Below are 21,384 nucleotides of genomic sequence, written 5' to 3' on the forward strand. Positions count from 1 at the left end.
TTTGGGTAGACAATTACTCTTCCCCCATCCCTCACATATATACACACACACACACACACACACACACACACACACACACACACACACACACACACACACACACACACACACACACACACACACACACACACACTTGCTTGCTTAAGCCTCTTCAGGTACAGTCATCCCTGACAGAGAAGTTGAGTAAGACACACTTGTCTAGTCAGAGCTCAAAACTGCGACCAAAACACTTTAATTTGACTTGGCAGTGGGACACCAATTTTTGGGGGGTCGCTAGTTTGCCAATGTTTTTTTATGTATGTATATGTATATAACAAGGTAATTGAGGTAGATATGTACATATAAGTAGGGATAAAGTGACTAGGCAACAGGATAGATAATAAACAGTAACATCAGCGAATGTGATGAGTCAAAGTTAGTCTTAAGCTATTGGTTCATTATTTACCACTCTTATGGCTTGGGAGTGAAACTGTTTCAGGATCCTGTTGGTTCCAGATTTAGTAACTGCGTACACTTGCCGTGTAAATGCAGAGAGAAAACATGACTTGGGAGGCTGGAATCTTTGACAACTTTTAGGATCTTCCTCTGACACCATGGTGTAGGCGTCCTGGATGGCATGGATGACCATTGAGGATGTACTGGGCAGTGCGCACTACCCTCTGCGCCTTACGGTCAGATGCCAAGCAGTTGCCATACCAAGCGGTGATGCAGCCAGTCAATATGCTCTCAATGGTGCAGCTGTGAACTCTTGAGAATCTGAGGCCTTGCCAAGTCTTTTCCGCCTCTACCGGAGGGCTGAGCAAACTTGATGGCGTTGGAGCTACTCGTGACCATGCAGTCATGGGTGAACAGGAGTACAGGAGGGGGACTAATCACAACACCCCTGAAGGACCCCATCTTCAGTGTCAGTTTGGTGGATCATGTTTTGTTGCCTACCCTCACCACCTGGGGTGCGCCCGTTAGGAAGTCCAGGATCAGTTGCAGAAGGGAGAATTATTTTAGAGTCAGTGTGTCACCGTTTAGTCATGGGCATGGGAAATTTTTTATAGTGTTGAAAGCTCGGCTGTAGTCAGTTCTCACATGTGTTATTTTTGTCCAGGTGGGAGAGGGCAGTGTGAAGTGCGATAGAGATTGTGTTAGCTGTGGAGTTTGTTGGGGTGGTATGCAGAATTAAAGTGGGTCGGGATGATGGTGTTGATGTGAGCCATAATAAGCTAGCACAAAGCATTTTCATGGCTGGGATGATAGTCATTTAGACAGGTTACCTTGGGCGTTTAGGGGCACAGGGACTATGGTGGTCTGCTTGAAACATGTTGGTATTACAGACTGGGTCAGGGAGAGGTTGAAAGGAAATGTCCCAGGTGAAGAAGACGCTTGCTGGCTGGTCAGTGCTTGCTCTGAGTATGGTCTGGTAATCTGAATGTTAACCTGTTTAAAGATCACACATCAGCTAAGTAGGCATGATCACATCGGAACAGCTTGTACTCTCATGCATGATTCAGTGTTGCTAACATTAAAGCAAGCATAGAAGGTTTTAGCTTGTCCAGTGAAACGTCAATGAGCGCTCTCAACATGGTTTTGCCCATGATGATTGCCAACCCTGCTACATCCGGCGAACATCAGAGCAGGCGTAGTAGGATTGATCTTAGTCCTGTGTTGAAGCTTTGCCTGTTTGATGGCTCGTCGGGAGGATTTGTACTGGAATTTGTTACAAGCATTAATCTCTCCCCCAGATAGCAGCCATGGATTACAGCTGTAGCCTGTGATCCATGGCTGCTATTGAATAATGTCGCACAGTGCCTTGCAAAAGTACTTACCCCCTTTGGCGTTTTTCCTATTTCTTTTGCACTACAAGCAGTTTTAAATTCATTTTAAATTCATTTCAATATGGATTTCATGTAATGAACATACACAAAAATAGTCAAATTGGGTGAAGTGAAAAAAAAAGACCTTGTTTTAAAAAAAAGTAAAAAAGTCAATAAGCGAAGAGTAGTGGTGCATGTATATGCTTATTCACCCCCTTTTATGTAAAGCCCCTAAATAAGATCTGGTGCAAAGGTGCAATTGCTGGAAAAGTCACATAATTAGTTAAGATTGCATACAGGTGGACTTTAAGTGTCAGATTATCTGTCACATGATCTCAATAAATATACACCTGTTCTGAAAGGCCCCAGAGTCTGCAACACCACCATGCAAGGGGAACCACCAAGCAAGCAAGATTATGAAGACCAAGGAGCTCTCCAAACAGGTCAGGGGACAAAGTTGTGGAGAAGCACAGATCAGGGCTGGTTACAAAAAATATCCTAAACTTTGAACATCCCACAGGGCACCATTAAATCCATTGTTAAAAAAATGGAAAGACCAGGGCACCACAAAACCTACCAAGAGAGGGCCATCCACCAATACTCCCGAGATGACCAGGCAAAGGGAGGGGGCATTAATCAGGGAGGCAAGCAAAAGAGACCAAAAAATAACCCTGAAGGAACTGCCAAGAAACTCCACAGCAGAGATCGGGCGTGTCTGTCCATAGGAGCACTTTTAAATACAGTACACTCCACAGAGCCTGGGCTTTATGGAAGAGTGTGTCCATAAAAAAATAACCAAACATGTTTGGTGTTTGCCAAAAGGCATGTGCGGAGAACTCTCACAAAAATATGGAAGAAGAGTACTCTGGTCAGATATAAGAGACTAAAATAGATTTTCTTTGGCCATCAAAGGAAGCGCATGTCTGGCGCAAACCCAACACCTCTCATCCCACCAGAACTTTCCATCCCCACAGTGAAGCATGGGCGGTGGCAGCATAATGCTTTCGCGGGGATGTTTTTCATCTGCAGGGACTGGGAAACTGGTCTGAATTGGAAGGAATGATGGATGGCTCTAAATACAGGGAAATTCTTGAGGAAACCTGTTTGTCTTCAAGAGATTTAGAGACTGGGGCGGAAGTTCACTCCAGCAAGGACAATAACCCCTAAAAGCATGCTGCTAAAAGCAACACTCACGTCGTTTGGAAACATTTTAAATGTATTGGAGATAGCCTAGTCAAAGCCCAGACCTCAATCCATTTGAGAATCTATGGTATGACTTAACCTCTATGGGCTAGGGTGGGACGCTAGCGGCCACCCGTGGTGCCTCCATCAACAGCAGGTGCATTTCAAGAGCGGCAAATTTGAATCCAAATCAAATGTCAAAATTCAAATTTTTCAAACATACAACTATTTTACACCCTTTGAAAGATAAACATCCTTCCTTAATCTAACCAACGTTTCCTACGATTTCAAAAAGGTTTTACGCTAAGTTTAAATTTAAGAGTATGTTAGGACAGTACATTTACAAGAGAGTTGTGTGTAATGTTTTGTCAAGTCAAAGACAGGGTCACCAAAACCATAAAACCATCTAAAATGATGCACTAACCTTTACAATCTCCATCAGATGACACTCCTAGGACATTATGTTGGACAATGCATGCATTTTTAGTTCTATCAAGTTCATATTTATATCCAAAAACAGCGTTTTACTATGGCATTGATGTTGAGGAAATCGTTTCCCTCCAATAACCCGGCAGTCAAGTCAGCGTCACAAATTAAATAATTAAAATTAGAAAACATTGGTAAAATATTATATTGTCATTTAAAGAATTATAGATTTACATCTCTTGAACGCAATCAACTTGCCAGATTTAAAAATAACCTTACTGGGAAATCACACTTTGCAATAATCTGAGCACTGCGCCCAGAAAAATACGCGTTGCGATACAGACTAGACGTCATGTTGGGAGATCTAAAATCGAAAATACTATGTAAATAATCCATTACCTTTGATTCTCTTCATCAGATGTCACTTCCAGGTATCACAGGTCCATAACGAATGTAGTTTTGTTCAAAAAAGCTCATCATTTATGTCCAATAATCTCCCCTTCTTGTTAGGCTCATGATCTAAGCCACCGGACTTTCGTCATGAGCGAGGGGAAAAATATATTTCGTTCGTTCAAACATGTCAAACGTTGTATAGCATAAATCATTAGGGCCTTTTTTAACCAGAACATGAATAATATTCAAGGTGGACGAATGCATACTCTTTTTATAACGTGTTGGAGCGAGGGTACCCAACATGAACTCGCGCACCAGGTGTCTAATGGGACATCATCGTTCCATGGCTCTTGTTCGGTCAGATCTCCCTCCAGAAGACTCAAAACACTTTGTAAAGGCTGGTGACATCTAGTGGAAACAATAGGAAGTGCCAAAATATTCCTCAGCCCCCCTGTGTTTTTCAATGGGATAGGTTTAAAGGTAATACAACACATCAGGTATCCACTTCCTGTCAGAAAATGTCTCAGGGTTTTGCCTGCCAAATGAGTTCTGTTATACTCACAGACACCATTCAAACAGTTTTAGAAACTTTAGAGTGTTTTCTATCCATATATAATAAGTATATGCATATTCTAGTTACTGGGTAGGATTAGTAACCAGATTAAATCGGGTACATTTTTTTTTTTATCCAGGCGGGCAAATGCTGCCCCCCTAGCCCTAACAGGTTAAAGATTGCTGCACATCAGAAGCGGAACCCATCCAACTTGAAGGAGCTGGAGCAGGTTTGCCTTGAAGAATTGGCCAAAATCCCAGTGGATAGATGTGCCAAGCTAATAGAGACATACCCCAAGAGACTTGGAGCTGTATTTGCTGCAAAAAGGTGGCTCTACAAAGTATTGACTTTGGAGGAGGTGAATAGTTATGCCACGCTCAAGTTCTGTTTTTTGTCTTATTTCTTGTTTGTTTCACAATAAATACTTTGCATCTTCAAAGTGGTAGGCATGTTGTGTAAATCAAATGGTACAAACCAAAAATCCATTTTCATTCCATGTTGTAAGGCAACAAAATAGGAAAAATGCCAAGGGGGTGAATACTTTCGCAAGCTGCTGTTCAGTCACTGGGGACGACGTCGTCATTGCACATACAGTTGAAGTCGGAAGTTTACATACTTAGGTTGGAGTCATCAACACTTTCGTTTTCAACCACTCCACAAATTTCTTGTTAACAAACTATAGTTTTGGCAAGTCAACATCTACTTTGTGCATGACACAAGTCATTTTTCCAACACTTGTTAACAGACAGATTATTTAACTTATAATTCACTGTATCACAATTCCAGTGGGTCAGAAGTTTACATACACTAAGTTGACTGTGCCTTTAAACAGCTTGATAATTCCAGAAAATGATGTTATGGCTTTGGGAACCTTCTGATAGGCTAATTAACATCATTTGAGCCAAACGGAGAGGTACCTGTAGATGTATTTCAAGGCTGCCTTCAAACTCAGTGGCTCTTTGCTTGACATCATGAGAAAATCAAAAGAAATCAGCCAAGACCTCAGAAAAATGTAGACCTCAAAGTCTGGTTCATCCTTGGGAGCAATTTCCAAATGCCTGAAAGTACCACGTTCATCTGTACAAACAATAGTGTGTAATTATAAACACCATGGGACCACGCAGCCATCATACCGCTCAGGAAGGAGACGTGTTCTGTCTCCTAGAGATGAACGATACTTTGGTGCGAAAATTGCAAATCAATCCCAGAACAACAGCAAAGGACCTTGTGAAGGTGCTGGAGGAAACGGGTACAAAAGTATCTATTTCCACAGTAAAACGAGTCCTATATTGACATAACCTGAAAGGCCGCTCAGAAAGGAAGAAGCCACTGCTCCAAAACCGCCATAAAAAAGCCAAACTACAGTTTGCAGCTGCACATGGGGACAAAGATTGTACTTTTTGGAGAAATGTTCTCTGGTCTGATGAAACAAAAATAGAACTGTTTGGCCATAATGACCATCGTTATGTTTGGAGGATTAAGGGGGAGTCTTGCAGGCTGAAGAACACCATCCCAACCGTGAAGCACAGGGTGGCAGCATCATGTTGTGGGGGTGCTTTGCTGCAGGAGGGTTTGGTGCACTTCACAAAATAGATGGCATCTTGAAGGAAAATTCTGTAGATGTTGTATGTATATATATATATGTGTGTGTGTGTGTGTGTGTGTATATGTGTGTGTGTGTGTGTGTATATATACATTATATATATATATAATGTATGTATGTATGTATGTATATATATATACACACACACAACATTGAATTTAGCCTTACTGCTATTAGCCCATAGAAACACATTGAATAACAACTTCATACATGGATAAACAGATTTTTATGGCAATTATTATTTATTTATTATGCTAATAACATTTCTGCGGGGCTACGGACATCGACTCATTTTTCTTTGAAAGACACTACCTGTGCACAATTTGTATGTCTTCAATTGTAGGTCAACATGCCGTAATAATAACTGATTCTGGGAAATATTTAAGCTTTATTTTCCTCTTTCATCAGGGGCTATTCCACCAAATCCAGATTTGGTTTCCATCTGGGAAAACAGCCAAGGACCAGCTCCAACAGGCAGCTTTCCAGCCAGCAACTGATACTGCCATCAGAAGTGAATATATTGACTTACTAAACCACTTTAAAAAATGTCACCTCACAACACAAACGTCTGCTTGCTGGGGGGGCAGGATGGACCTGTCATGTAAACATAGGCCTGTGTTTATTTCAGCTATCTCACACCCCTCACAGTTACATCATGAAGTCAGTACCTTTAACATGTGCCGATCAGCACCAGGTTTTAATTGGTGTAAATGTGCTATTTATTCCCTTACAGTGGATAACATGGGCAGGATGTTCCTGGCTGGAGGGGCTGCTGTAGGCCTGGGAGCTCTGTGCTACTACGGACTAGGCATGTCCAATGAGATCGGTGCCATCGAGAGGGCAGTGTAAGTGCTGATGCTTCCATTGGTAGTGTGTGTTGTAACTGGTATTATCCATGGTAGTGTGTGTATTGTCCCATGGTAGGGTGTGTATTGTCCCATGGTAGGGTGTGTATTGTCCCATGGTAGGGTGTGTATTATCCCATGGTAGGGTGTGTATTGTCCCATGGTAGGGTGTGTATTGTCCCATGGTAGGGTGTGTATTGTCCCATGGTAGGGTGTGTATTGTCCCATGGTAGGGTGTGTATTGTCCCATGGTTGTGTGTGTGTGTGTGTGTGTGTGTGTGTGTGGTGTATTATGTTGGTGTAGTGTGTGTGTGTTGTACTGGTATTATCCCATGGTAGTGCCTGTGTGTGTGTGTGTTGTACTGGTATTATCCCATGGTTGTGTGTGTGTGTGTGTGTTGTACTGGTATTATCCATGGTAGTGTGTGTGTGTGTGTTGTACTGGTATTATCCCATGGTAGTGTCTGTGTGTGTGTGTGTGTGTTGTACTGGTATTATCCCATGGTTGTTGTGTGTGTGTGTGTGTGTTGTACTGGTATTATCCCATGGTAGGGTGTGTGTGTGTGTTGTACTGGTATTATCCCATGGTAGTGTGTGTGTGTGTGTGTGTGTGTTTGTACTGGTATTATCCCATGGTAGTGTGTGTGTGTGTTGTACTGGTATTATCCCATGGTAGTGTGTGTGTGTGTGTGTTGTACTGGTATTATCTAGTGTGTGTGTGTGTGTGTGTTGTACTGGTATTATCCCATGGTAGTGTGTGTGTGTGTTGTACTGGTATTATCCCATGGTAGTGTGTGTGTGTGTTGTACTGGTATTATCCCATGGTAGTGTGTGTGTGTGTGTGTGTGTGTGTTGTACTGGTATTATCCCATGGTAGTGTGTGTGTGTGTGTGTTGTACTGGTATTATCCCATGGGGTGTGTGTGTGTGTGTTGTACTGGTATTATCCCATGGTAGTGTGTGTGTGTGTTGTACTGGTATTATCCCATGGTAGGTGTGTGTGTGTGTTGTACTGGTATTATCCATGGTAGTGTGTGTGTGTGTGTGTGTGTACTGGTATTATCCATGGTAGTGTGTGTGTGTGTGTGTGTTGTACTGGTATTATCCCTGGTAGTGTGTGTGTGTGTGTGTTGTACTGTATTATCCCATGGTTGTGTGTGTGTGTGTGTGTTGTACTGGTATTATCCCATGGTGAGTGTGTGTGTGTGTGTGTGTGTGGTGTGTGTGTGGTGTGTGTGTGTGTGTGTGTGTGTGTGTGGTGTTGTGGGTGTGTGTGTGTGTGTGTGTGGTGTGTGTGTGTGTGTGTGTTGTACTGGTATTGTCCCATGGTGTGTGTGTGTGTGTTGTACTGGTATTGTCCCATGGTTTGTGTGTGTGTGTTGTACTGGTATTATCCCAAGGTAGTGTGTGTGTGTGTTGTGCTGGTATTATCCCATGGTAGTGTGTGTGTGTGTTGTACTGGTATTATCCCATGGTGGTGTGTGTGTGTGTGTTGTTTGGTATTATTGTAGTGTGTGTGTGTGTGTTGTACTGGTATTATCCCATGGTAGTGTGTGTGTGTGTGTTGTACTGGTATTATCCATGGTAGTGTGTGTGTGTGTGTGTGTGTGTGTGTGTGTGTGTGTGTGTTGTACTGGTATTATCCCATGGTATGTGTGTGTGTGTTGTACTGGTATTATCCCTAGTAGTGTGTGTGTGTGTTGTACTTGGTATTCCTATGGTATGTGTGTGTGTGTGTGTGTTGTACTGGTATTATCCCATGGTAGTGTGTGTGTGTGTGTGTACTGGTATTATCCATGGTTGTGTGTGTGTGTGTGTTGTACTGGTATTATCATGTGTAGTGTGTGTGTGTGTTGTACTGGTATTATCCCATGGTGTGTGTGTGTGTGTGTGTGTGTTGTGGTATTGGTGTGTGTGTGTGTGTTGTACTGGTATTATCCCATGGTAGTGTGTGTGTGTGTGTGTGTTGTACTGGTATTATCCCATGGTAGTGTGTGTGTGTGTGTGTTGTACTGGTATTATCCCATGGTATGTGTGTGTGTGTGTGTTGTACTGGTATTATCCCATGGTAGTGTGTGTGTGTGTTGTACTGGTATTATCCCATGGTAGTGTGTGTGTGTGTGTTGTACTGGTATTATCCCATGGTAGTGTGTGTGTGTGTGTATGGTATGTGTGTGTGTGTGTGTGTGTGTTGTACTGGTATTATCCCATGGTGTGTGTGTGTGTGTGTTGGTATACCAGTGGGTGTGTGTGTGTTGTACTGGTTATCCCATAGTGTGTGTGTGTGTGTGTGTGTTGTACTGGTATTATCCCATGGTAGTGTGTGTGTGTGTGTGTGTGTGTGTGTGTGTTGTACTGGTATTATCCCATTGTGTGTGTGTGTGTGTTGTACTGGTATTATCCCATGGTGTGGTGTGTGTGTGTGTGTGTGTGTGTGTGTGTTGTACTGGTATTTTCCCATGGTAGTGTGTGTGTGTGTGTGTGTGTTGTACTGGTATTATCCCTGGTGTGTGTGTGTGTGTGTGTGTGTATGTGTGCGTGGTGTGTGTGTGTGTTGTACTGGTATTATCCCATGGTAGTGTGTGTGTGTGTGTGTGTGTGTTGTCTGGTGTTATCCGGTGTGTGTGTGTGTTGTCTGGTATTATCCATGGTGTGTGTGTGTGTGTGTGTACTGTAATCCCATGGTAGTGTGTGTGTGTGTGTGTTGACTGGTATTATCCCATGGTAGGTGTGTGTGTGTGTGTTGTACTGGTATTATCCCATGGTAGTGTGTGTGTGTGTGTGTTGTATGGTATTATCCCATGGTAGTGTGTGTGTGTTGTACTGGTATTATCCCATGGTAGTGTGTGTGTGTGTGTGTTGTACTGGTATTATCCCATGGTGTGTGTGTGTGTGTGTGTGTGTGTGTGTGTGTGTGTTGTACTGGTATTATCCCATGGTAGTGTGTGTGTGTGTGTGTGTACTGGTAGTATCCTGGTAGTGTGTGTGTGTGTTGTACTGGTATTATCCATGGTGTGTGTGTGTGTGTGTGTTGTACTGGTATTATCCCAAGTGGGTGTGTGTGTGTGTGTGTGTTGTACTGGTATTATCCCATGGTAGTGTGTGTGTGTGTGTACTGGTATTATCCCATGGTAGTGTGTGTGTGTGTGTTGTACTGGTATTTCCCATGGTAGGTGTGTGTGTGTACTGGTATTATCCCATGGTAGTGTGTGTGTTGTACTGGATTATCCCATGGTAGTGTGTGTGTGTTGTACTGGTATTATCCCATGGTAGGTGTGTGTGTGTGTTGTACTGGTATTATCCCTGGTAGTGTGTGTGTGTGTTGTACTGGTATTATCCCTGGTGTGTGTGTGTGTGTGTGTGTGTGTACTGGTATTATCCATGGTAGTGTGTGTGTGTTGTACTGGTATTATCCCATGGTAGTGTGTGTGTGTGTGTGTGTGTGTGTGTGTGTGTTGTATGGATTATATGTGTGTGTGTGTGTGTGTGTGTGTGTGTGTTGTATGGTATTATCCAGGTAGTGTGTGTGTGTGTGTGTCTGGTTTTGTGTGTGTGTGTGTGTGTGTGTTGTACTGGTATTATCCCATAGGTGGTGTGGTTGTACTGGTATTATCCCATGGTAGTGTGTGTGTGTTGTACTGGTATTATCCCGGTGTGTGTGTGGTGTTGTACTGGTATTATCCCATGGTAGTGTGGTGGGGGGTTGACTGGTATTATCATGGTAGGGGTTGTACTGGTTTATCCCTGGTAGTGTTGTGTGTGTGTGTGTTGTACTGGTTTATCCGGGTGTGTGTGTTGTCGTATTATCCCATGGTAGTGTGTGTGTGTGTGTGTGTGTGTTGTGGGTTGTGGTGTGTGGGTGTGTGTGTGTGTTGTACTGGTGTTATCCCATGGTGGTGTGTGTGTGTGTGTGTGTGTTGTCTGGTATTATCCCTGGTAGTGTGTGTGTGTGTTGTGTGGTGTGTGTGTGTTGACTGGTATTATCCCATGGTAGTGGTGTGTGTGTGTGTGTGTTGGGTGGTGTTGTGGTATTATCCCATGGTAGTGTGTGTGTGTGTTGTACTGGTATTATCCCTGGTAGTGTGTGTGTGTTGTATGGTAATCCCATAGTGTGTGTGTGTTGTACTGGTATTATCCCATGGTAGTGTGTGTGTGTGTGTGTGTACTGGTATTATCCCATGGTAGTGTGTGTGTGTGTTGTACTGGTATTATCCCATGGTAGGTGTGTGTGTGTGTGTTGTACTGGTATTATCCCATGGTAGGGTGTGTGTGTGTGTGTGTTGTACTGGTATTATCCCATGGTAGGTGTGTGTGTGTGTGTGTGTTGTACTGGTATTATCCCATGGTAGGTGTGTGTGTGTGTGTTGTCTGGTATTATCCCATGGGGTGTGTGTGTGTGTTGGTGTTATCCCATGGTGTGTGTGTGGTGTGTGTTGTGCTGGTTATCATGGTGGTGTGTGTGTGGGTTTGGTGTGTGTTGTCTGGTTTTCCCATGGTGTGTGTGTGTGTGTTGTCTGGCCTGGGTGTGTGTGTGTGTGTTGTACTGGTATTTCCCATGGTAGTGTGTGTGTGTGTTGTCTGGTATTTCCCTTGGTGTGTGTGTGTGTGTTGTACTGGTATTATCCCGGTAGTGTGTGTGTGTGTGTGTGTGTGTTGTACTGGTATTATCCCATGGTGGGTGTGTGTGTGTGTGTGTGTTGGTATTATCCGTGGTGTGGTGGGTGTGTGTGTGTGTTGTACTGGTATTTCCCATGGTAGTGTGTGTGTGTGTGTTGTACTGGTATTATCCCATGGTAGTGTGTGTGTGTGTGTGTTGTACTGGTGTTATCCCATGGTAGTGTGTGTGTGTGTGTTGTGCTGGTATTATCCCATGGTAGTGTGTGTGTGTGTGTGTGTTGTCTGGTGTTATCCCATGGTGTGTGTGTGTGTGTGTGTGTTGTACTGGTATTATCCCATGGTGGTGTGTGTGTGTGTGTTGTCTGGTGTTATCCCATGGTGGTGTGTGTGTGGTGTGTTGTACTGGTTTTCCCATGGTAGTGTGTGTGGTTGTACTGGTATTATCCCTTGGTAGTGTGTGTGTGTGTGTTGTACTGGTATTATCCCATGGTAGTGTGTGTGTGTGTTGTACTGGTATTATCCCATGGTGGTGTGTGTGTGTGTTGTGCTGGTGTTTCCCATGGTAGTGTGTGTGTGTGTGTTGGGTTTTCATGGTGTGTGTGGGTGTGTGTGGTGTGTTGTTGGATTATCCCATGGTAGTGTGTGTGTGTGTTGTACTGGTATTATCCCATGGTAGTGTGTGTGTGTGTGTGTTGTCTGGTTATCATGTGTGTGTGTGTGTGTGTGTGTGTTGTTGGTTTATCCCATGGTAGTGTGTGTGTGTGTTGTCTGGTATTATCCCTTGGGGGTGGGGTTGTGTGTGTGTGTGTGTTGTACTGGTATTATCCCATGGTGTGTGTGTGTGTGTGTGTTGTACTGGTATTATCCATGGTGTGTGTGTGTGTTGTCTGGTATTATCCCATGGTGTGTGTTGTGGTGGGGGTTGTACTGGTATTATCCCATGGTAGTGTGTGTGTGTGTTGTACTGGTATTATCCCATGGTGGTGTGTGTGTGTGTGTGTGTGTTGTACTGGTATTATCCCATGGTAGGTGTGTGTGTGTGTGTGTTGGTTTCCTGGTGTGTGTGTGTGTGTGTGTTGTACTGGTATTATCCCATGGTAGTGTGTGTGTGTGTGGTGGTGTGTTTTTCCGGGGGTGTGTGTTTGTACTGGTATTATCCCATGGTAGGTGTGTGTGTGTGTTGTACTGGTATTATCCCATGGTAGTGTGTGTGTGTGTGTGTGTTGTACTGGTTTATCCCATGGTAGTGTGTGTGTGTGTGTGTGTGTGTGTGTGTTGTGGTTTCCCATGGTAGTGTGTGTGTGTGTGTTGTACTGGTATTATCCCATGGTAGGTGTGTGTGTGTGTTGTGCTGGTATTATCCCATGGTAGTGTGTGTGTGTGTGTTGTACTGGTATTATCCCATGGTAGTGTGTGTGTGTGTGTGTGTGTTGTACTGGTATTTCCCTGGTGTGTGTGTGTGTGTGTGTATGTGTGTGTGTGTTGTTGGTATTATCTGGTGTGTGTGTGTGTTGTGCTGGTTTATCCCATGGTGTGTGTGTGTGTGTGTGTTGCTGGTATTATCCCATGGTAGTGTGTGTGTGTGTGTGTGTGTTGTACTGGTATTATCCCTGGTAGTGTGTGTGTGTGTGTGTGTTGTACTGGTATTATCCCATGGTAGTGTGTGTGTGTGTGTGTTGTACTGGTATTTCCCTTGGTAGTGTGTGTGTTGTGTGGTATGTATCCATGGTTGGTGTGTGTGTGTTGTACTGGTATTATCCCATGGTAGTGTGTGTGTGTGTGTGTTGTTGGTTTTCCTGGTGTGTGTGTGTTGTCTGGTTTTCCCTGGTGTGTGTGTGTGTTGTACTGGTATTATCCCATGGTAGTGTGTGTGTGTGTTGTCTGGTATTATCCTTGGTAGTGTGTGTGTGTGTGTGTGTGTACTGGTATTATCCCATGGTAGTGTGTGTGTGTGTGTGTGTGTGTGTTGTCTGGTATTTCCCTGGTGTGTGTGTGTGTGTGTTGTTGGTATTATCCCATGGTGGGTGTGTGTGTGTGTGTGTTGTACTGGTATTATCCCATGGTAGTGTGTGGTGTGTGTTGTTGTTTTCCCTGTGTGTGTGTGTGTGTGTGTTGTTGGTTTTCCCAGGGTGTGTGTGTGTGTGTTGTATGGTATTATCCCATGGTGTGTGTGTGTGTGTGTTGTGGTGTGTGTGTGTTGTCTGGTATTATCCCATGGTAGTGTGTGTGTGTGTGTGTGTGTGTGTGTTGTACTGGTATTATCCCATGGTAGTGTGTGTGTGTGTGTTGTGCTGGTTTATCCCATGGTAGTGTGTGTGTGTGTGTGTGTCTGGTTTTCCTGGTGTGTGTGTGTGTGTGTGTGTTGTACTGGTATTATCCCATGGTAGTGTGTGTGTGTGTGTGTGTTGTACTGGTATTATCCCGTGGTAGTGTGTGTGTGTTGTACTGGTGTTATCCATGGTGTGTGTGTGTGTTGTCTGGTATTATCCCATGGTATGTGTGTGTGTGTTGTGCTGGTATTATCCCATGGTAGTGTGTGTGTGTGTGTGTGTGTGGTGTGTGTGTGTGTGTGTGTGTGTTGTCTGGTATTATCCCATGGTAGTGTGTGTGTGTGTGTTGTCTGGTTTATCCCATGGTAGTGTGTGTGTGTGTGTGTGTGTTGTCTGGTATTATCCCATGGTAGTGTGTGTGTGTGTTGTACTGGTATTATCCCATGGTAGTGTGTGTGTGTGTGTGTTGTGGTATTATCCCCTGGTGGTGGTGTGTGTGTGTTGTACTGGTTTATCCCATGGTGTGTGTGTGTGTGTGTGTGTGTGTTGTACTGGTATTATCCCATGGTGTGTGTGTGTGTGTTGTGCTGGTTTATCCCATGGTAGTGTGTGTGTGTGTGTGTGTTGTGCTGGTATTATCCCATGGTAGTGTGTGTGTGTTGTGCTGGTTTTCCTGGTAGGGTGTGTGTGTTGTACTGGTATTATCCCATGGTAGTGTGTGTGTGTGTGTTGTCTGGTATTATCCCATGGTATGTGTGGTGTGTGTTGTACTGGTATTATCCCATGGTGTGTGTGTGTGTGTGTGTGTGTGTGTTGTACTGGTATTATCCCTTGGTGTGTGTGTGTGTGTTGTGCTGGTTTATCCCATGGTAGTGTGTGTGTGTGTTGTACTGGTATTTCCCATGGTGTGTGTGTGTGTGTGTGTTGTCTGGTATTATCCCATGGTGGTGTGTGTGTGTGTGTGTGTGTGTTGTACTGGTATTATCCCTTGGTGGTGTGTGTGTGTGTGTGTGTGTTGTCTGGTTTTCCCATGGTGTGTGTGTGTGTGTGTGTTGTACTGGTATTATCCCATGGTAGTGTGTGTGTGTGTTGTACTGGTATTATCCCATGGTGGTGTGTGTGTGTGTTGTACTGGTATTATCCCATGGTAGGTGTGTGTGTGTGTGTTGTACTGGTATTATCCCATGGTGGTGTGTGTGTGTGTTGTACTGGTATTATCCCATGGTAGTGTGTGTGTGTGTGTGGTGTGTGTGTGTTGTGCTGGTATTTCCCTTGGTGTGTGTGTGTGTGTGTGTGTTGTGCTGGTATTATCCCATGGTAGTGTGTGTGTGTGTTGTTGGTTTTCCCATGGTGTGTGTGTGTGTGTGTGTTGTCTGGTATTTCCCATGGTAGTGTGTGTGTGTGTTGTACTGGTATTATCCCATGGTAGTGTGTGTGTGTGTGTGTGTTGTCTGGTATTATCCCATGGTAGTGTGTGTGTGTTGTACTGGTATTATCCCATGGTAGTGTGTGTGTGTGTGTGTTGTACTGGTGTTATCCCATGGTAGTGTGTGTGTGTGTTGTCTGGTATTATCCCTTGGTAGTGTGTGTGTGTGTGTGTGTGTTGTGCTGGTATTATCCCATGGTAGTGTGTGTGTGTGTGTTGTACTGGTATTATCCCATGGTAGTGTGTGTGTGTGTGTGTTGTCTGGTATTATCCCATGGTAGTGTGTGTGTGTGTGTGTGTGTGTTGTACTGGTGTTATCCCATGGTGTGTGTGTGTGTGTGTGTGTGTGTTGTACTGGTATTATCCCATGGTAGTGTGTGTGTGTGTGTGTGTGTTGTACTGGTTTATCCCATGGTAGTGTGTGTGTGTGTGTGTGTTGTGCTGGTGTTATCCCATGGTGTGTGTGTGTGTGTTGTACTGGTATTATCCCATGGTAGTGTGTGTGTGTGTGTGTTGTACTGGTATTTCCCTGGTGTGTGTGTGTGTGTGTGTGTGTGTTGTACTGGTATTATCCCATGGTAGTGTGTGTGTGTGTTGTTGGTATTTCCCTGGTGTGTGTGTGTGTTGTACTGGTATTATCCCTGGTAGTGTGTGTGTGTTGTACTGGTTTATCCCTGGTAGTGTGTGTGTGTTGTACTGGTATTATCCCATGGTAGTGTGTGTGTGTGTGTGGGTGTTGGTATTATCCCATGGTAGTGTGTGTGTGTGTTGTGCTGGTATTTCCTGGTAGTGTGTGTGTGTGTTGTGCTGGTATTATCCCATGGTAGTGTGTGTGTGTGTGTGTGTGTGGTGTGTGTTGGTTTATCCATGGTAGTGTGTGTGTGTTGTGCTGGTATTATCCCATGGTAGTGTGTGTGTGTGTTGTACTGGTATTATCCCATGGTAGTGTGTGTGTGTGTTGTACTGGTATTATCCCATGGTGTGTGTGGTGTGTGTGTGTGTTGTGCTGGTATTATCCCTGGTAGTGTGTGTGTGTTGTATGGTATTATCCATGGTATGTGTGTGTGTGTTGTACTGGTATTATCCTGGTAGGTGTGTGTGTGTGTGTGTGTGTGTGGTGTTGTCTGGTATTATCCCATGGTGTGTGTGGTGTGTTTGTCTGGTTTATCCCATGGTAGTGTGTGTGTGTGTGTTGTACTGGTATTATCCCATGGTGTGTGTGTGTGTGTGTGTTGTGCTGGTATTATCCCCTGGTAGTGTGTGTGTGTGTGTTGTTGGTTTTCCTGGTGTGTGTGTGTGTGTTGTGCTGGTATTCCCTGGTGGTGTGTGTGTGTGTGTGTGTGTTGTCTGGTTTTCCCTGGTGTGTGTGTGTGTGTGTGTTGTCTGGTATTATCCCATGGTAGTGTGTGTGTGTGTTGTACTGGTATTATCCCATGGTAGTGTGTGTGTGTGTGTGTCTGGTATTTCCATGGTAGTGTGTGTGTGTGTTGTACTGGTGTTATCCCATGGTAGTGTGTGTGTGTGTTTGTCTGGTATTATCCCATGGTGTGGTGTGTGTGTGGGTTGTCTGGTATTATCCATGGTAGTGTGTGTGTGTGTTGGTTTTGGGTGTGTGTGTTGTCTGGTTTATCCCATGGTGGTGTGTGTGTGTGTGTGTGTGTGTGTGTGTGTGTGTGTGTGTGTGTGTGTGTGTGTGTGTTGTCTGGTATTTCCCATGGTGTGTGTGTGTGTGTGTGTGTTGTACTGGTATTATCCCATGGTAGTGTGTGTGTGTGTGTGTCTGGTATTATCCCATGGTGGTGTGTGTGTGTTGTACTGGTATTATCCCATGGTAGTGTGTGTGTGTGTGTGTGTGTTGGTGTGTGTGTGTGTGTGTGTGTTGTACTGGTATTATCCCATGGTAGGTGTGTGTGGGGTTGTACTGGTATTATCCCATGGTAGTGTGTGTGTGTGTGTTGTGCTGGTTTATCCCATGGTAGTGTGTGTGTGTGTTGTACTGGTATTATCCCTTGGTAGTGTGTGTGTGTGTGTGTTGTACTGGTATTATCCCATGGTGTGTGTGTGTGTGTGTGTTGTATGGTATTTCCCTGGTGTGTGTGTGTGTGTGTGTGTGTGTCTGGTATTATCCCATGGTTGTGTGTGTGTGTGTGTGTGTGTGTTGTGCTGGTATTATCCCATGGTGTGTGTGTGTGTGTGTGTGTGTGTGTCTGGTATTATCCCTGGTGTGTGTGTGTGTGTGTTGTACTGGTTTTCCCATGGTGGTGTGTGTGTGGTGTTGTGCTGGTATTATCCCATGGTGTGTGTGTGTGTGTGTGTGTGTGTACTGGTTTATCCCATGGTGGTGTGTGTGTGTGTTGTCTGGTATTATCCCATGGTAGTGTGTGTGTGTGTTGTGCTGGTATTATCCCATGGTAGTGTGTGTGTGTTGTCTGGTATTATCCTTGGTAGTGTGTGTGTGTGTGTTGTACTGGTATTATCCCATGGTAGTGTGTGTGTGTGTGTTGTGCTGGTATTATCCATGGTAGTGTGTGTGTGTGTGTTGTGCTGGTATTATCCCATGGTGGTGGTGTGTGTGTGTGTGTGTTGTACTGGTATTATCCCATGGTAGTGTGTGTGTGTGTGTGTGGTGTATGGTTTATCCCATGGTGTGTTGGTGTGTGTGTGTGTGTTGTACTGGTATTATCCCATGGTGTGTGTGTGTGTGTGTGTGTGTTGTACTGGTATTATCCCATGGTAGTGTGTGTGTGTGTGTGTTGTCTGGTTTATCCCATGGTGGTGTGTGTGTGTGTGTGTTGTACTGGTATTATCCCATGGTAGTGTGTGTGTGTGTGTGTGTTGTACTGGTATTATCCCATGGTAGTGTGTGTGTGTGTGTGTGTTGTCTGGTATTATCCCATGGTGGTGTGTGTGTGTGTGTGTTGTACTGGTATTATCCCATGGTAGTGTGTGTGTGTGTTGTACTGGTGTTATCCCATGGTGTGTGTGTGGTGTTGTCTGGTTTTCCCTGGTGTGTGTGTGTGTGTGTTGTGCTGGTATTATCCCTGGTGTGTGTGTGTGTGTTGTACTGGTGTTATCCCATGGTAGTGTGTGTGTGTGTGTTGTACTGGTATTATCCCATGGTAGTGTGTGTGTGTGTGTTGTACTGGTATTATCCATGGTAGTGTGTGTGTGTGTGTGTGTGTGTGTGTGTTGTGCTGGTTATCCCATGGTAGTGTGTGTGTGTGTTGTACTGGTATTATCCCATGGTAGTGTGTGTGTGGGGTTGTACTGGTATTATCCTGGTAGTGGTGGTGTGTGTGTTGTATGGTATTATCCCATGGTAGTGTGTGTGTGTTTGTACTGGTGTTATCCCATGGTAGTGTGTGTGTGTGTGTGTGTGTGTGTGTGTGTGTGTGTGTGTGTTGTGCTGGTATTATCCCATGGTAGTGTGTGTGTGTGTGTGTTGGTTTCCCATGGTAGGTGTGTGTGTGTGTTGTACTGGTATTATCCCATGGTGGTGGTGTGTGTGTGTGTGTGTGTGGTGTGTTGGTATTATCCCTGGTGTGTGTGTGTGTGTGTTGTACTGGTATTATCCATGGTAGTGTGTGTGTGTGTGTGGGTGTACTGGTTATCCCATGGTGTGTGTGTGTGTGTGTTGTACTGGTATTATCCATGGTAGTGTGTGTGTGTGTGTTGTACTGGTATTATCCCGTGGTAGTGTGTGTGTGTGTGTGTGTGTGTGTGTGTTGTACTGGTTTATCCCATGGTGTGTGTGTGTGTGTGTGTGTGTTGTACTGGTATTATCCCATGGTGGTGTGTGTGTGTGTTGTACTGGTATTATCCCTGGTAGTGTGGTGGGGTTGTTGGTATTTCCCTGTGTGTGTGGTTGTGTGTTGTACTGGTATTATCCCATGGTAGGGTGTGTGTTGTCTGTATTATCCCATGGTAGTGTGTGTGTGTGTTGTACTGGTTTATCCCATGGTAGTGTGTGTGTGTGTGTGTTGTGCTGGTATTATCCCATGGTGGTGTGTGTGTGTGTGTGTTGTACTGGTATTATCCCATGGTAGTGTGTGTGTGTGTGTGTACTGGTATTATCCCATGGTAGTGTGTGTGTTGTACTGGTATTATCCCATGGTAGGTGTGTGTGTTGTTGGTATTATCCCATGGTAGTGTGTGTGTGTGTGTTGTATGGTATTATCCCATGGTGTGGTGTGTGTGTGTTGTACTGGTATTATCCCATGGTAGGGTGTGTGTGTGTGTGTGTTGTTGGTATTATCCATGGTAGTGTGTGTGTGTGTGTGTGTACTGGTGTTTCCCTGGTGTGTGTGTGTGTTGTACTGGTATTATCCCATGGGTGTGTGTGTGTTGTGCTGGTATTATCCCATGGTAGTGTGTGTGTGTGTGTTGTACTGGTATTTCCCATGGTAGTGTGTGTGTGTGTACTGGTTTATCCCTTGGTTGTGGTGTGTGTGTTGTACTGGTTTATCCCATGGTGGTGTGTGTGTGTTGTACTGGTATTATCCCATGGTAGTGTGTGTGTGTGTGTTGTACTGGTATTATCCCATGGTAGTGTGTGTGTTGTTGGGTGTTGTACTGGTATTATCCCATGGTAGTGTGTGTGTGTGTGTGTTGTACTGGTATTATCCCATGGTAGTGTGTGTGTGTGTGTGTGTTGTGCTGGTATTATCCCATGGTAGTGTGTGTGTGTGTGTTGTACTGGTTTATCCCTTGTGTGTGTGTGTGTTGTACTGGTTTTCCCATGGTGGTGTGTGTGTGTGTGTTGTACTGGTATTATCCCATGGTGTGTGTGTGTGTGTGTGTGTGTGTGTGTGTGTGTGTGTTGTACTGGTATTTCCCATGGTTGTGTGTGGGTTGTGTGTGTGTGTTGTACTGGTATTATCCCATGGTAGTGTGTGTGTGTGTTGTACTGGTATTATCCCATGGTGGTGTGTGTGTGTGTGTGTTGTACTGGTATTATCCCATGGTAGGGTGGTGTGTGTTGTACTGGATTATCCCATGGTAGTGTGTGTGTGTGTGTGTTGTGCTGGTATTATCCCATGGTGTGTGTGTGTTGACTGGTATTATCCCATGGTAGTGTGTGTGTGTTTGTACTGGTATTATCCCATGGTAGTGTGTGTGTGTTGTGCTGGTATTATCCCATGGTAGTGTGTGTGTGTGTGGGGTGTGTGTGTGTGTGTGTGTGTGTGTGTGTTGTACTGGTATTATCCCATGGTGGTGTGTGTGTGTGTTGTGCTGGTATTATCCCATGGTAGGTGTGTGTGTGTGTGTGTGTTGTACTGGTGTTTCCCATGGTAGTGTGTGTGTGTGTTGTACTGGTATTATCCCTGGTAGGTGTGTGTGTGTGTTGTCCTGGTATTATCCCTGGTGTGTGTGTGTGGTGTGTTGTGCTGGTATTATCCCATGGTAGTGTGTGTGTGTGTGTGTGTGTGTGTACTGGTATTATCCCATGGTAGTGTGTGTGTGTGTTGTACTGGTATTATCCCATGGTAGTGTGTGTGTGTGTGTGTTGTACTGGTATTATCCCATGGTGGTGTGTGTGTGTTGTGCTGGTATTATCCCATGGTAGTGTGTGTGTGTGTTGTATGGTATTATCCCATGGTTGTGTGTGTGTGTGTTGTACTGGTTTATCCCATGGTGGGTGGTGTGTGTGTTGTGCTGGTTTTCCCATGGTAGGTGTGTGTGTGGGGGGTGTTGTACTGGTATTATCCCATGGTAGTGTGTGTGTGTTGTTGGTTTATCCCATGGTGGTGTGTGTGTGTGTTGTTTTTATCCCTGGTGTGTGTGTGTGTGTGTGTTGTACTGGTATTATCCCATGGTGTGGTGTGTGTGTGTGTGTGTTGTACTGGTATTATCCCATGGTGGTGTGTGTGTGTGTGTGTGTGTGTTGTCTGGTGTTATCCCATGGTAGTGTGTGTGTGTGTGTGTTGTACTGGTATTATCCCATGGTGGTGTGTGTGTGTGTTGTCTGGTGTTATCCATGGTGTGTGTGTGTGTGTTGTGCTGGTATTATCCCATGGTGGTGTGTGTGTGTGTGTGTGTTGTACTGGTATTTCCCTGGTAGTGTGTGTGTGTTGTTGGTTTTCCATGGTAGGTGTGTGTGTTGTACTGGTATTTCCCATGGTAGTGTGTGTGTGTGTTGTACTGGTATTATCCCATGGTAGTGTGTGTGTGTGTGTGTGTTGTGCTGGTATTATCCCATGGTGGTGTGTGTGTGTGTTGTACTGGTATTATCCCATGGTGGTGTGTGTGTGTGTGTTGTACTGGT

General features: G+C 44.6%; 1 pseudogene across 1 annotated transcript in view; it reads left to right on the forward strand.

Annotated features, from left to right (window-relative positions):
• Positions 1–21,384, forward strand: part of LOC106560291 (growth hormone-inducible transmembrane protein-like) — a 79,229-nt pseudogene that overhangs the window by 5,719 nt on the left and 52,126 nt on the right. The window contains exons 3-4 of the transcript XR_006767508.1: positions 6,372–6,473; positions 6,696–6,807. The product of XR_006767508.1 is annotated as a growth hormone-inducible transmembrane protein-like (transcript). The remainder of the gene's footprint in view (positions 1–6,371; positions 6,474–6,695; positions 6,808–21,384) is intronic.

The sequence above is a fragment of the Salmo salar genome, unplaced genomic scaffold (genome assembly GCF_905237065.1).
Source record: "Salmo salar unplaced genomic scaffold, Ssal_v3.1, whole genome shotgun sequence".
Lineage (NCBI taxonomy): Eukaryota > Metazoa > Chordata > Actinopteri > Salmoniformes > Salmonidae > Salmo > Salmo salar.